Genomic DNA, 13,378 nt, shown 5'->3' with positions numbered 1-13,378 from the left:
CTCCTCTGTCTCTGCTGCTAAAGCCATTTTCTACCACTCTAAATTCCAAGCATCTGCCTCTAACCCTAGGAAGCTCTTTGCCACCTTCTCCTCACTCCTGAATCCTCCTCCCCCTCCCCCCCCTCCTCCCTCTCTGCAGATGACTTCGTAAACCATTTTGAAAAGAAGGTCGACGACATCCGATCCTCGTTTGCTAAGTCAAACGGCACCGCTGGTTCTGCTCACACTGCCCTACCCTGTGCTGTGACCTCTTTCTCCCCTCTCTCTCCAGATGAAATCTCGCGTCTTGTGACGGCCGGCCGCCCAACAACCTGCCCGCTTGACCCTATCCCCTCCTCTCTTCTCCAGACCATTTCCGGAGACCTTCTCCCCTACCTCACCTCGCTCATCAACTCATCCCTGACCGCTGGCTACGTCCCTTCCGTCCTCAAGAGAGCGAGAGTTGCACCCCTTCTGAAAAAACCTACACTCAATCCCTCCGATGTCAACAACTACAGACCAGTATCCCTTCTTTCTTTTCTCTCCAAAACTCTTGAACGTGCCGTCCTTGGCCAGCTCTCCCGCTATCTCTCTCTGAATGACCTTCTTGATCCAAATCAGTCAGGTTTCAAGACTAGTCATTCAACTGAGACTGCTCTTCTCTGTATCACGGAGGCGCTCCGCACTGCTAAAGCTAACTCTCTCTCCTCTGCTCTCATCCTTCTAGACCTATCGGCTGCCTTCGATACTGTGAACCATCAGATCCTCCTCTCCACCCTCTCCGAGTTGGGCATCTCCGGCGCGGCCCACGCTTGGATTGCGTCCTACCTGACAGGTCGCTCCTACCAGGTGGCGTGGCGAGAATCTGTCTCCTCACCACGCGCTCTCACCACTGGTGTCCCCCAGGGCTCTGTTCTAGGCCCTCTCCTATTCTCGCTATACACCAAGTCACTTGGCTCTGTCATAACCTCACATGGTCTCTCCTATCATTGCTATGCAGACGACACACAATTAATCTTCTCCTTTCCCCCTTCTGATGACCAGGTGGCGAATCGCATCTCTGCATGTCTGGCAGACATATCAGTGTGGATGACGGATCACCACCTCAAGCTGAACCTCGGCAAGACGGAGATGCTCTTCCTCCCGGGGAAGGACTGCCCGTTCCATGATCTCGCCATCACGGTTGACAACTCCATTGTGTCCTCCTCCCAGAGCGCTAAGAACCTTGGCGTGATCCTGGACAACACCCTGTCGTTCTAAACTAACATCAAGGCGGTGGCCCATTCCTGTAGGTTCATGCTCTACAACATCCGCAGAGTACGACCCTGCCTCACACAGGAAGCGGCGCAGGTCCTAATCCAGGCACTTGTCATCTCCCGTCTGGACTACTGCAACTCGCTGTTGGCTGGGCTCCCTGCCTGTGCCATTAAACCCCTACAACTCATCCAGAACGCCGCAGCCCGTCTGGTGTTCAACCTTCCCAAGTTCTCTCACGTCACCCCGCTCCTCCGCTCTCTCCACTGGCTTCCAGTTGAAGCTCGCATCTGCTACAAGACCATGGTGCTTGCCTACGGAGCTGTGAGGGGAACAGCACCTCAGTACCTCCAGGCTCTGATCAGGCCCTACACCCAAACAAGGGCACTGCGTTCATCCACCTCTGGCCTGCTCGCCTCCCTACCACTGAGGAAGTACAGTTCCCGCTCAGCCCAGTCAAAACTGTTCGCTGCTCTGGCCCCCAATGGTGGAACAAACTCCTCACGACGCCAGGACAGCGGAGTCAATCACCACCTTCCGGAGACACCTGAAACCCCACCTCTTTAAGGAATACCTAGGATAGGATAAGTATTTCTTCTCACCCACCCCCTTTAAGATTTAGATGCACTATTGTAAGTGACTATTCTACTGGATGTCATAAGGTGAATGCACCAATTTGTAAGTCGCTCTGGATAAGAGCGTCTGCTAAATGACTTAAATGTAAATGTAAATGTATTGAATACGCTATTGTCCGATTTAAATATTATCAATTATTTAGACAATTGACAACCTGAGGATTAATTATAAACATCATTTGACATGTTTCGACGAACTTTACTGTTACTATTAGGATGTATTCGTCTGCATGTTTTGACCGCCTTTGAGCCAGTGGATTACTGAACAAAACATGGCAACAAAACGTGGCAAAAAAATTAATTTTTGGGATATAAAAGAGGGACTTTATCGAACAAAACTAACATTTATTGTGTAGATGGGACTCTTGTGACTGCAACCATATGAAGATCTTCAAAGATAAGTGATTAATTTTATCGCTATTTCCTGACTTTTGTAATTCCTTTACTTGGTTGTAAAATGTTTGTATGCTTTTGTAATCGGGGCGCTGTCCTCAAATAATCGCAAGGTATGCTTTCGCCGTGAAGCCTTTTTGAAATCTAAAAAAGCGGCTGGAAGTTAATCTTTAAGCCGAAGTATAACTCTTTTAATGATTGTTTATTATTACTATTTCTGTATTTGGAATTTGACGCTCTGCAATATCATCGGATGTTGTCGAGGTGGGTTGCTAGCGGAACGCCTTGCACCAGAAAGGTTAACAAAAACACAAATTATTTTTCATATAGTGGAGTCTGCCATTAGCACAGTCAGTGTAGTCAGCTCAGCTATCCCCATTGTGAATGTGTCTGTGCCTCGAGCTAGGTTAGGCAAAACTAAACATGGTGGTGTTTGCCTTAGCAATCTCACTGGAAAGAAGACCTCCTCAATTCCTTTCATTATTGAAAGAGATTGTGATATGTCACATCTAAAAATAGGGCTACTTAATGTTAGATCCCTCAGTTCCAAGGCAGTCATAGTCACTGAACTAGTCATAATGTTAATGTGATTGGCCTGACTGAAATTTGGCACAAGCCTGATGAATTTACTGTGTTAAATGAGGCTTCTCCTCCTGGTTACACTAATGACCATATCCTCTGCGAATCCCGCAAATTTACATTTACAACAGCAAAATAAAAGCTTCTAGTCATGAAATCTATGCAGCCTACTCATTTACGTTTTTAGCTACTGTTTACAGGCCTGGTGAAGTGAAATGAAAAAAATAACTATCTATATATTTTTTAAATTAATAATGGAAAAGTGGTGCGTGCATGTGTATTCACCCCCTTTGCTATGAAGCCCCTAAATAACATCTGGTGCAACCAATTACCTTCAGATGTCACACATTTAGTTAAATAAAGTCCACATGTGTGCAATCTGTGTCACATGATCTCAGTATATATACTGTACACACCTGCTCTGAAATTCCCCATAGTCTGCAACTCTACTACGCACCATCATGCAAATGGCACCTTGAACACCAAGGAGCTCTCCAAACAGGTCATGGACAAATTTGTGGAGAAGGACAGATCAGGGTTGGGTTATAAAAATAATCAGAAACTTTGAACATCCCACAGAGCACCATTAAATCCTAGTCAAAGCCCAGACCTCAATCCAATTGAGAATCTGTGGTATGACTTAAAGAACCCAACCAACTTGAAGGAGCTGGAGCAGTTTTGCCTTGAAGAATGGGCAAAAATCCCAGTGGCTAGGTGTGCCAAGCTTTTCGAGACATACCCCAAGAGACTTGCAGCTGTAATTGCTGCAAAATGTGACTCTACATAGTATTGACTTTGGGGGTGAATAGTTATGCACACTCAAGTTCTGTTTTCTGTCTTCTTGTTTGATTCACAAGAACAAATATTTTGCATCTTCAAAGTGGTAGGCATATTGTAGAAATCAAATGATTTTTATTCCCCCCCCCCCAAAAAAAACTATTTAAATTCCAGGTTGTAAGGCAACAAAATAGAACAATTGCCAAGGTCTTCATGTTGCCCCTTGCTTAGTGGTGTTGCAGACTCTGGGGCCTTTCAGAACATGTGTTTTTGTACTGATATCATGTGACCGATCAGGTGGACTTTATTTAACTAATTATGTGACTTTTGAATGTAATTGTTTGCACCAGATCTTATTTAGGGGCTTCATATCAAAGTTGGTGAATACATATGCATGCACCACTTTTCTGTATTTTATTATTTCCAAACAAGTTATTATTTTAATTTCACTTCACAATTTGGATTATTTTGTGTATGTTTATTAGATTAAATTAAAATTAAAATCAATTTAAATGACAGGTTGTAATGCAACAAAATATGAAAAACACCAAAGGGGGTGAATACTTTTGTAAGAGATTGTAAGGAAGTGGATGGTGGCAAATGTTTTACTTTTAAACTCAGACAAAACAGAGATGCTAGTTCTTAAGAACCAAAGATAACTGCTGTTGGATCTGCCAAATAATCTTGACGGTTGTACAGTCATCTCAAATAGAACAGAAGGACCTCAACATTACTCCGGATCCTGATCTCCCTTTTTGGACAGCTTTTTTTCCATCCTCGTAACATTTTTCTCCAAAAATGATGCAGAAAAACTAATCCATACTTTTGTCACTTCTAGATTAGACTACTCCAATGCTCTACTCTCTGGCTACCCGGATATATACTTAAATAAATGTCAGTTAGTGCTAAACACAGCTGCTAGAATCTTTGAATAGAACCCAAAAATGTGATCATATTACTCCAGTGCTAGCCTGGCTTACTGTTAAGGCTAAGCCTGATTTCAAGGTTTTACTGCAAACCTACAAAGCATTACGTGGACTTGCTCCTACCTATCTCTCTGATTTGGTCCCGCCATACATACCTACATGTGCACTAAGACGCAGGCCTCCTTATTGTCCCTAGAATTTCTAAGCAAACAGCTGGAGGCAGGGCTTTCCCCTATAGAGCTCCAATTTTATGATATGGTCAGCCTATCCATATGAGAGACGAAGACTCGGTCTCAACCTTTAAGTCTTTACTGAAGACTAATTTACTGACCCTATTATGGGGGCTGAGTCACTGGCTATATAGTGCACTTCCGTGCCGTTTCTCTGAGGGGTGCATCACTTGAGTGGGTTGAGTCACTGACGTGAACTTGCTCCTCCTCGGGCTCATGTCGTGGAAGAGATCTTCATGGGCTATACTCAGCCTTGTCTCATGGTAGTAAGTTGGTGGTCTGATGAAATCTTTCTAGTGGTTTGGGGGCTGTGCTCTGGCAAAGTGGGTGGGGTTATATCCTGCCTGGTTGGACCTGTCTGAGGGTATTGTTGGATGTAGCCACAGTGACCCCGACCCCAACTTTTAATAAAGCTTTGATTTATTTCAAAATAGTTTCACGAGCCAAACCCTTTATCAATAGTCTTGACAACTTGGTGAATCCATTGGGCATGACTAAACAAGTTGCCTTCATTGAGGCAGGTTGATGTTTATTGTAGTGAGTCTTGTCCTGGAGATAGAACTGCGTAATTTTCCCCTTAGGTCAGTGGCAAAAACAACATTTAGCTTTTTGATCTTAATTTAAGGTTAGCGTTAGACATTATGGTTAGCAGTGCGGTTAAGGTTAGTGTTAGGGTAAACATTTTTTGATTTATGACTGGCGTACCAGCAAGTTACCACCCTGCAGAGCTGCCTCCAGAACGAGATTCATGAAGAAAAATGCTAACCTGCTTCATTGAGAGGACTAGAGTTATGTTTGATTTTTTATCAAATTAAACAAAATGGGGAAAAACATGAGTTTGTTATGTTTATTAATTCAATGTTTATGGGAACAAAAAGCACACCTCTACTGTTTTATGGGCATTGTGCATCAGCCACTGCCTGTTCACCCCGCTATCATCCAGAAGGCAAGGTCAGTATAGGTGCATCAAAGCTAGGACCAGGAGACTGAAGAACAGCTTCTATCTCATGGCCATCAGACTGTTAAATATCCATCACCAGCACAGAGGCTGCTGCCCACATACTAAAGTGGACAATTGAAATCATTGGCCACTTTAATAATGTTTACATATTTTGCAATACTCATCTTGTATGTGCATACTGTATTCTATACTATCTATTGCATCTTAGCCTATGCCGCTCTGACATTGTTCATCGACAAATTTATATATTCTTATTCCATTTGTTTACTTAAATTTGTGTGTATTAGGTATTTGTTGTGAAATTGTTAGATATTGCTGCGCTATCGGAAATAGAAGCACAATAATTTCGCTACACTTGCAATAACATCTTGTAAACACGTGTCTGTGACCAATAAAATTTGATCTGATGATTTGTTTTGACCTTCTGTTGTTTAAATCCATGCCATATCCAACCACGTTACCGCTAAGACCAGCTTTCGATTGGTCTTAAATATCCCCACCATCACGTACTGAAATGGACACTTTAGTGCATGTTTTTAAGGACACACCTCAGATATTACTCCCCTCCTACCTCAGCGCAAGCGAGCTCATGTAAGGAAGGTCAATTACCAATCCTTGTGCTATGGTTTGAAAATAGAAGAGCACCGGCTTTAACAGGCTGAAATTGCAAATGAGCGTGCATTTGATAGTTGCGCTGGCTTAACGCCAGCCGACGATAGAGTTAAGAAAGGATTAAAGCTTCCCATTGGTCAACAAATTTTCACTGCTCAAACCGTTCACAAGTGGCCACAAAATCAATGGGAGAACATTTTTTAAATTCAAAGCAAGTCCCACTCCCATACCAGTAGAAAATTATGTTTTTTCGCACAGCAGGAAACAGTGAGGAGGTACAGTATGTTTTCCCATGATGGGAACCAATAGGTTATACCTCGACTCGGATCATGTTAGGGGATCTGCTCTGTGTCTCGACAAATTAATTCCCATCACTGTCTCCGGCCGCCAACCGCCTGTCCATCCATCCTAATAAGAAATGGATTATGCCTTAGTGAAACAATCTCCTCAGACAAATTAGGCGGAAAATGTATTATAATGTCGTAAAAACACGCTGCAGGGGAGAAAAGCCTTTCCCCATTCATTTCAACAGCCTGAGTCTATCAATAATAAGGACTGTGTTTATGATAATTATATTAATAATTCAATGAAATGAGTCGAGATTTGGTCGTTGGTCAAACCTGCAAAGCTAATTAAGTGTCAGAGCCTGAACTTTCCAATACAATAATCCACAAACCTTCAGACTATTACAGACAAGATTAAATGGTTCACAGTTAACCCTGAGGCTTTTACTTCAAATCGAACTTCTAGATCGCTAAAGTGCACAAAGGGGATTTTGCAAGCAAATAAGAATTGAGATGATGTTGCACATGCTGTTTTCCTGAACATGACGATACGCTCTCTCTCTCACTGTGAAGAAATTATTCATTTATAATCCTCACTGAGACAGGATTTTTGGTAACTGTGAATTGTGTAGCAAATGACTTCAACAGATAACATCATCAACTAACAAAAAATATGATCATGTACTTCAGTTTGTATTGACTGCTATGTGGGTATAATAAAAATAACTTTTAGCATAAATCTGTGATATTGTAGCAACTTTGCTGGTAGCTGGGAGCAGGGCACAAACACAGGTCCTAACATGCTATTTATTAAACCAAAGAGCTCTGACACATTGTTTGGGTCAATATGGAGCATTTACAGACATGGTCACTGGTTACTACATTTCCCCTCCCTCCAGAAACTCGTTCTCATACGTCAACCTTCTATCTCAAGCCCCTTCTCACCACTTTGTGGGTGCCCATTTAATGTTTTGACCACTGCCTCACTGAATAATATATTGATTAAATTAGGGGTGCTCTATCGATCTCTCCATACACCTGTCTGAACCTGCTATCCTAGAAGTCGTTTGAGCTGAGGTCAAAATGACGAGATTCATGATTCGGGTACATCGACTCTGGCCCAACCTATTGGTTTCTGGGACCAGTCCGAATGGTTTGAATGTGTTCGCATTCAAGTCATCGGGGGGAAGCAAATCCAGACTCATCATCGATAGCGTTTGGCCAGAACGATGTGGATGGGTAGGCAGGCAAATGGGTATACCTATAAACTGGTTGAGTCAATATTATTTCCATGTCATTTCAACAACAAAAAACAATCTCCTTCCTTCCTTCTTCCATGGAAAACTGACTCAATTTGCAAAAAAAAATGAAAATCACCCAACGTTTAACATAATTCCAACGACACCTGGTAAAAACATTTTATATTTTGTATTATTGTACTGTACAATAAACTGTTAATAAAAGAAGCTGCATAAGGCAGGCATGATAAAATGTAACTTAATGTGACTGACTCAAATGTGTCTGCGAATTCACCACCCAGTAACTAATTAATTAAAGTACTGTACATTATTTTAGGGCCATCTTTGTCAGTTCTGTCTGGCCATTTCCTCATTGTTACATCTGCTCCTGCCACACCCTCTACTTCTCATCCTGTGTCTCCCTAACCTGCCTCCAGCACACCTCTCTCTCTCTCTCTCTCTCTCTCTCTCTCTCTCTCTCTCTCTCTCTCTCTGAGTGTATGTGATTGTGTGAGTGCAGACAGGTGTGCTGGAGGCAGAGCAGATCCCCACCAGCTGCAACCTGTTCCATAATCAAGATCTCTACAAATACTCAGCCCTGCCACTTCCATGCTGCCAGATTGTAGCCTCTGCTCAGTCAGTCTGTGGTTCAAGCCATTTGTTCCTGCATAGATCTCATTATTCAGTTGAGCTTGTTTTTCCTTAGCTTGACAATGCTTTTCTCTCCGCTATAGTGCCGTCTGCTCTGGTCCCTGTCTCCAGTCCCTTGTCTTCCCTGCCCTGCTTCCCTGCCCTGGACCCCGCTCTACAGCTTCCTTGGATTGTGCTCCGAACCTGCTTACCCTGCCCCTACTCCCTTGTCCCAGCCTCAGTTCCTGGTTCCCTACTACCAGCCTGAGCTTCCCCTGACCTTGCACCCCATCTCCCCCTGCTTTTCAATAAATACCTTAGTTACCCTGTCCCAGTCTCCTCGTCCGCCACACATAACACTCATGGCCTTACATGGAATTAATAAGGTGTCGTAGTCGGTATCTACTGTACTTCACTGAGTAAAATAGTTTTGCATTATTCACCAACAATCCTTCATCGCATTTGAGGGCATGAAGGTCATGACTGTGCGAAGTTGCTGGATATTAGTAGGAACTGGAACAAGCTGTCGTACACAGTGATTCAGAGCATCCCAAACGTGCTCAATGGGTGACATGTCTGGTGAGTATGCAGGCCATGGAAGATCTGGGACATGTTCCACTTCCAGGAATTGTTTAAAGATTCTTGCGACATGGGGCCGTGCATTATCATGCTGAAACATGAGGCAATGGGCCTCAGGATCTCATCACTGTATCTCTGACTTAAAATGTATATTGATAAAATGCAATTATGTTCATTGTCCGTAGCCTATGCCTGTCCATACCATAACCACACTGGCACCACGGGGCACTCCGTTCACAACATTGACATCAGCAAACCGCTCGCCTACACAATGCTGTCTGCCATCTGCCCGGTACAGTTGAAACCGGGATTCATCATGAAGACCACATTTCTCCAGTGTGCCAGTGGCCATCGAAGGTGAGCATTTGCCCACTGAAGTCTCGGTTCCAACTTCTAACTGCAGTCAGGTCAAGACTCTGGGGAGGACAATGAGCAGGCAGATGAGCTTCCCTGAGATGGTTTCTGACAGTTTGTGCAGAAATTCTTCGGTTGTGCAAACCCACAGTTTCATCAGCTGTCCGGGTGGCTGATCTCAGATGATCCCGCAGGTGAAGAAGCCAGAAGTGGAGGTCCTGGGCTGTCATGTTTACACATGGTCTGCGGTTGTGTGTCCGGTTGGACGTACTGCCAAATTCTCTAAAATGACGTTGGAGGAGGCTTATGGTAGAGAAATGAACATACAATTATGTGTGCAAAAGCTCTGGTGGACATTCCTGCAGTCAGCATTCCAATTGCATGGCCCTTCAATCTGTGGCATTGTGATGTGACAAAACTCTACATTTTAAAGTGGTCTTTCATTCTCCCCAGCACAAGGTGCGCCTGTGTAATGGTCGTGCTGTTTTTTCCGCTTCGTGATATGCCACACATGAAATATATTGGCAAAGGAGAAATTCTCACTTATGTAAACACATTTGTGCACAAAATTTGAGAGAAATAAGCTTAGTGTGTATGGAAAATTTCTGGAATATTCTTATTTCAGCTCATGAAACTATACATATATTTTTGTTCAGTATATTTCAATCTGTGGCAATATCTATAGCCACTAGTGGCAAACGGTTTACCAGAAGCCATTTCTGTTGAAGACCAATCAGATGGATTAAAAACATCTGTTGGAAAATGGAAAATGGAAACCTAGCTGCCTAGCTGCCTACCAAAGTCATCCTGTGAGTGTCTTAACATGAGTATCTAATTAATTAAACTTCTTAATAAAATAAACTTAATACCTAGCCAGCAATGTCTTGTTTTATGGGATAGAGTTAAACAAATTTAGTTTATACCTGTTTAAATCTGACTGGCTAGCACTTAGCTGCAGTTGAATGTGGAAGTTTACATACACTTAGGTTGGAGTCATTAAAACTCGTTTTTCAACCACTCCACAAATTTATTGTTAACAAACTATAGTTTTGGAAAGATGGTTAGGACATCTAACTTTGTGCTTGATACAAGTCATTTTTCCTACAATTGTTTAAAGACAGATTATTTCACTTATAATTCACTGTATCACAATTACAATGGGTCAGAGGTTTACATACACTAAGTTGACTGTCCCTTTAAACAGCTTGGAAAATTCCAGAGAAGATTATGGCATGGCTTTAGAAGTTTCTGATAGGCTAATTGACATACCTTGAGGTAATTGCAGGTGTACCTGTGGATGTATTTCAAGGCCCACCTTCAAACTCAGTGCCTCTTTGCTTGACATCATGGGAAAATCTAAATAAATCAGCCAAGACCTCAGACAAAAAGTGTACGCCTGAAGGTACCATGTTCATCTGTACAAACAAAAGTACACAACTATAAACACCATGGGACCACGCAGCCGTCATACCACTCAGGAAGGAGATGTGTTCTGTCTCCTAGATGTTAACGTACTTTGGTGTGAAAAGTGCAAATCAATCCCAGAACAACAGCAAAGGACCTTGTGAAGATGCTCGGGAAAACAGGTACAAAAGTATCTACAGTGGGGCAAAAAAGTATTTAGTCAGACACCAATTGTGCAAGTTCTCCCACTGTAATTATCATAATAGGTACACTTCAACTATGACAGACAAAATGAGAAAAGGAAATCCAGAAAATCACATTGTAGGATTTTTTTATGAATGTATTTGCAAATTATGGTGGAAAATAAGTATTTGGTCATCTACAAACAAGCAAGATTTCTGGCTCTCACAGACCGGTCAAGGTGACCCAGGTCCTGTGTGTGAAGGGCTCCCCGCTCTGTGCTCTGTGCTCGTGGGTCAGAGCAACCCAGGCCCTGTGTTTCCAGGGCTCCCACTCTGCGCTCGTGGGTCAGAGCGACCCTGCCAGCCACTGGCGAGGCATATGCCATTGAGTGTAGTAGAGAGTCTGCGGGTGTGGCGAGGTTGTGCCTGGCTCCCCGCTCTGTGCTCTGCGCTCTTGGGTCAGAGCAAACCTGCCAGCCACTGGCGAGGCGTATGCCGTTGAGTGTAGTAGAGAGTCTGCGAGTGTGGCGAGGTTGGGCCTGGCTCCCCGCTCTGTGCTCTGTGCTCTGTGCTCTGCGCTCTGTGCTCGTGGGTCAGAGAGACCCTGGCCCTGTGTTTCCAGGGCTCCCGCTCTGTGCTCTAAGCTCACGGGTCAGAGCGACCCTGCCAGCCACTGGCGAGGCGTATGCCGTTGAGTGTAGTAGGGAGTCTGCGTGTGTGGCGAGGTTGTGCCTGGCTCTCCGCTCTGTGCTCTGCGCTCTGTGTTCTTGGGTCAGAGCGACCCTGCCAGCCACTGGCGAGGCCTATGCCGTTGAGTGTAGTAGACAGTCTGCGAGTGTGGCAAGGTTGTGCCTGGCTCCCTGCTCTGTGCTCTGTGCTCTTGGCTCAGAGCGACCCTGCCAGCCACTGGCGAGGCCTATGCCGTTGAGTGTAGTAGACAGTCTGCGAGTGTGGCGAGGTTGTGCCTGGCTCCCTGCTCTGTGCTCTGTGCTCTTGGCTCAGAGCGACCCTGCTAGCCACTGGCGAGGCGTATTCCGTTGAGTGTAGTAGAGTCCGCGAGTGTGGCGAGGTTGTAGGTCAACTGCACACGGCTACACACAAGCGAGCCTCGTGCATTTTCAGGTCTTGGTCTCCCGCGTAAGCCGGCCGGCCGTACGTAGAGAGGATACTAATATTGTCAGCGGCACACACACCCACCCACACACACACACACAAAGTTACCGGCGCCCTGCCCGTGCCAAGTGCACTGGCCGTGCGTTTTCTAGAACAGATCTTATCCAGCGTGGACCAAGAAGACTACTCCGATTCCCAGGAGGAGGAGGAGGAAGAGGAAGAGGTTTCAGAAGACGAAGACGGGATGGAATACAACTCCAAGCGCCGCGAGGTCGACGATGCTTCTTCTCCCTCTTCTGAGGAGTTCTTGACACATGCTTTTTTTGAGTGATATAATACGTGTATTGTCTTGAAGATTGCTAAGGTAAGCAAATGCTGGTATTATTCTCATACATGTCGCCCATACATTCCTTTTTTGTAACAATTAAATCTTTCATTGCTTTAAACTAGTAGCTAGCTCATCTTGATCATGTGTTATTCCTTCTCTCATTCTAGATACAATCAGTTACAAGGCAAAAATACAGATGGAAGCTTTCAAATAAATCGAGGACAGAGAAATATGTGAGCACTAGACAGGTCAAGGTTTCTTGCACTCATGGCTTTGAGAAGTTACTCTAAAACATTTTGTGTTGTTTGGATGGGTTGCAGGCATTGGGGCAATTGTTGGGTTGTTTTCTGTAAATACAGCAAGGTAGGGTTGTTGGTGCTGGGTTATTAAAGTTGTCCAATTCTCCCACCAACAGTGAGTCAGGTCCAACAGAATACTTGCATGTATTCTAGTTTTAGTTCCACTGAGTGACTGAGAAGTCCTGAATTTCCGCCTGACTGACATGCCCAAAGTAAACAGCCTGTTACCCAGGCCCGGAAGCCAGGATATGCATATATTGGTAGCATTGGATAGAAAACACTTTGACGTTTCGAAAACTGTTAAAATAATGTCTGGGACTATAACAGAATTTATATGGCAGGCAAAAAAATCTGAAGAAAAAAGTCACAGGCTCTTATAAGGAGGTCCCAGGCTCTTATAATGGAAACCTATTGTTCCTATGTAATTCCGGTTACCAGATTGCAATTCCACTAGATGTCAACAGTCTTTATTCCAGGTTTCAGGCTTGTTTCTAGAAAACAAGCAATAATTTAGAGTTTTAGTGAAGAGTGCTGTCGGGGCAGAATCAGAATTAGTTAGGTAACATTGATGCTTATGTGAGATATTTGTCATTAGAATGTCTTATTTTGGATAATACTGTT

The sequence above is a fragment of the Oncorhynchus keta genome, chromosome 35, assembly GCF_023373465.1.
Source record: "Oncorhynchus keta strain PuntledgeMale-10-30-2019 chromosome 35, Oket_V2, whole genome shotgun sequence".
NCBI lineage: Eukaryota > Metazoa > Chordata > Actinopteri > Salmoniformes > Salmonidae > Oncorhynchus > Oncorhynchus keta.
Note: the sequence above shows the minus strand (reverse complement) of the source record.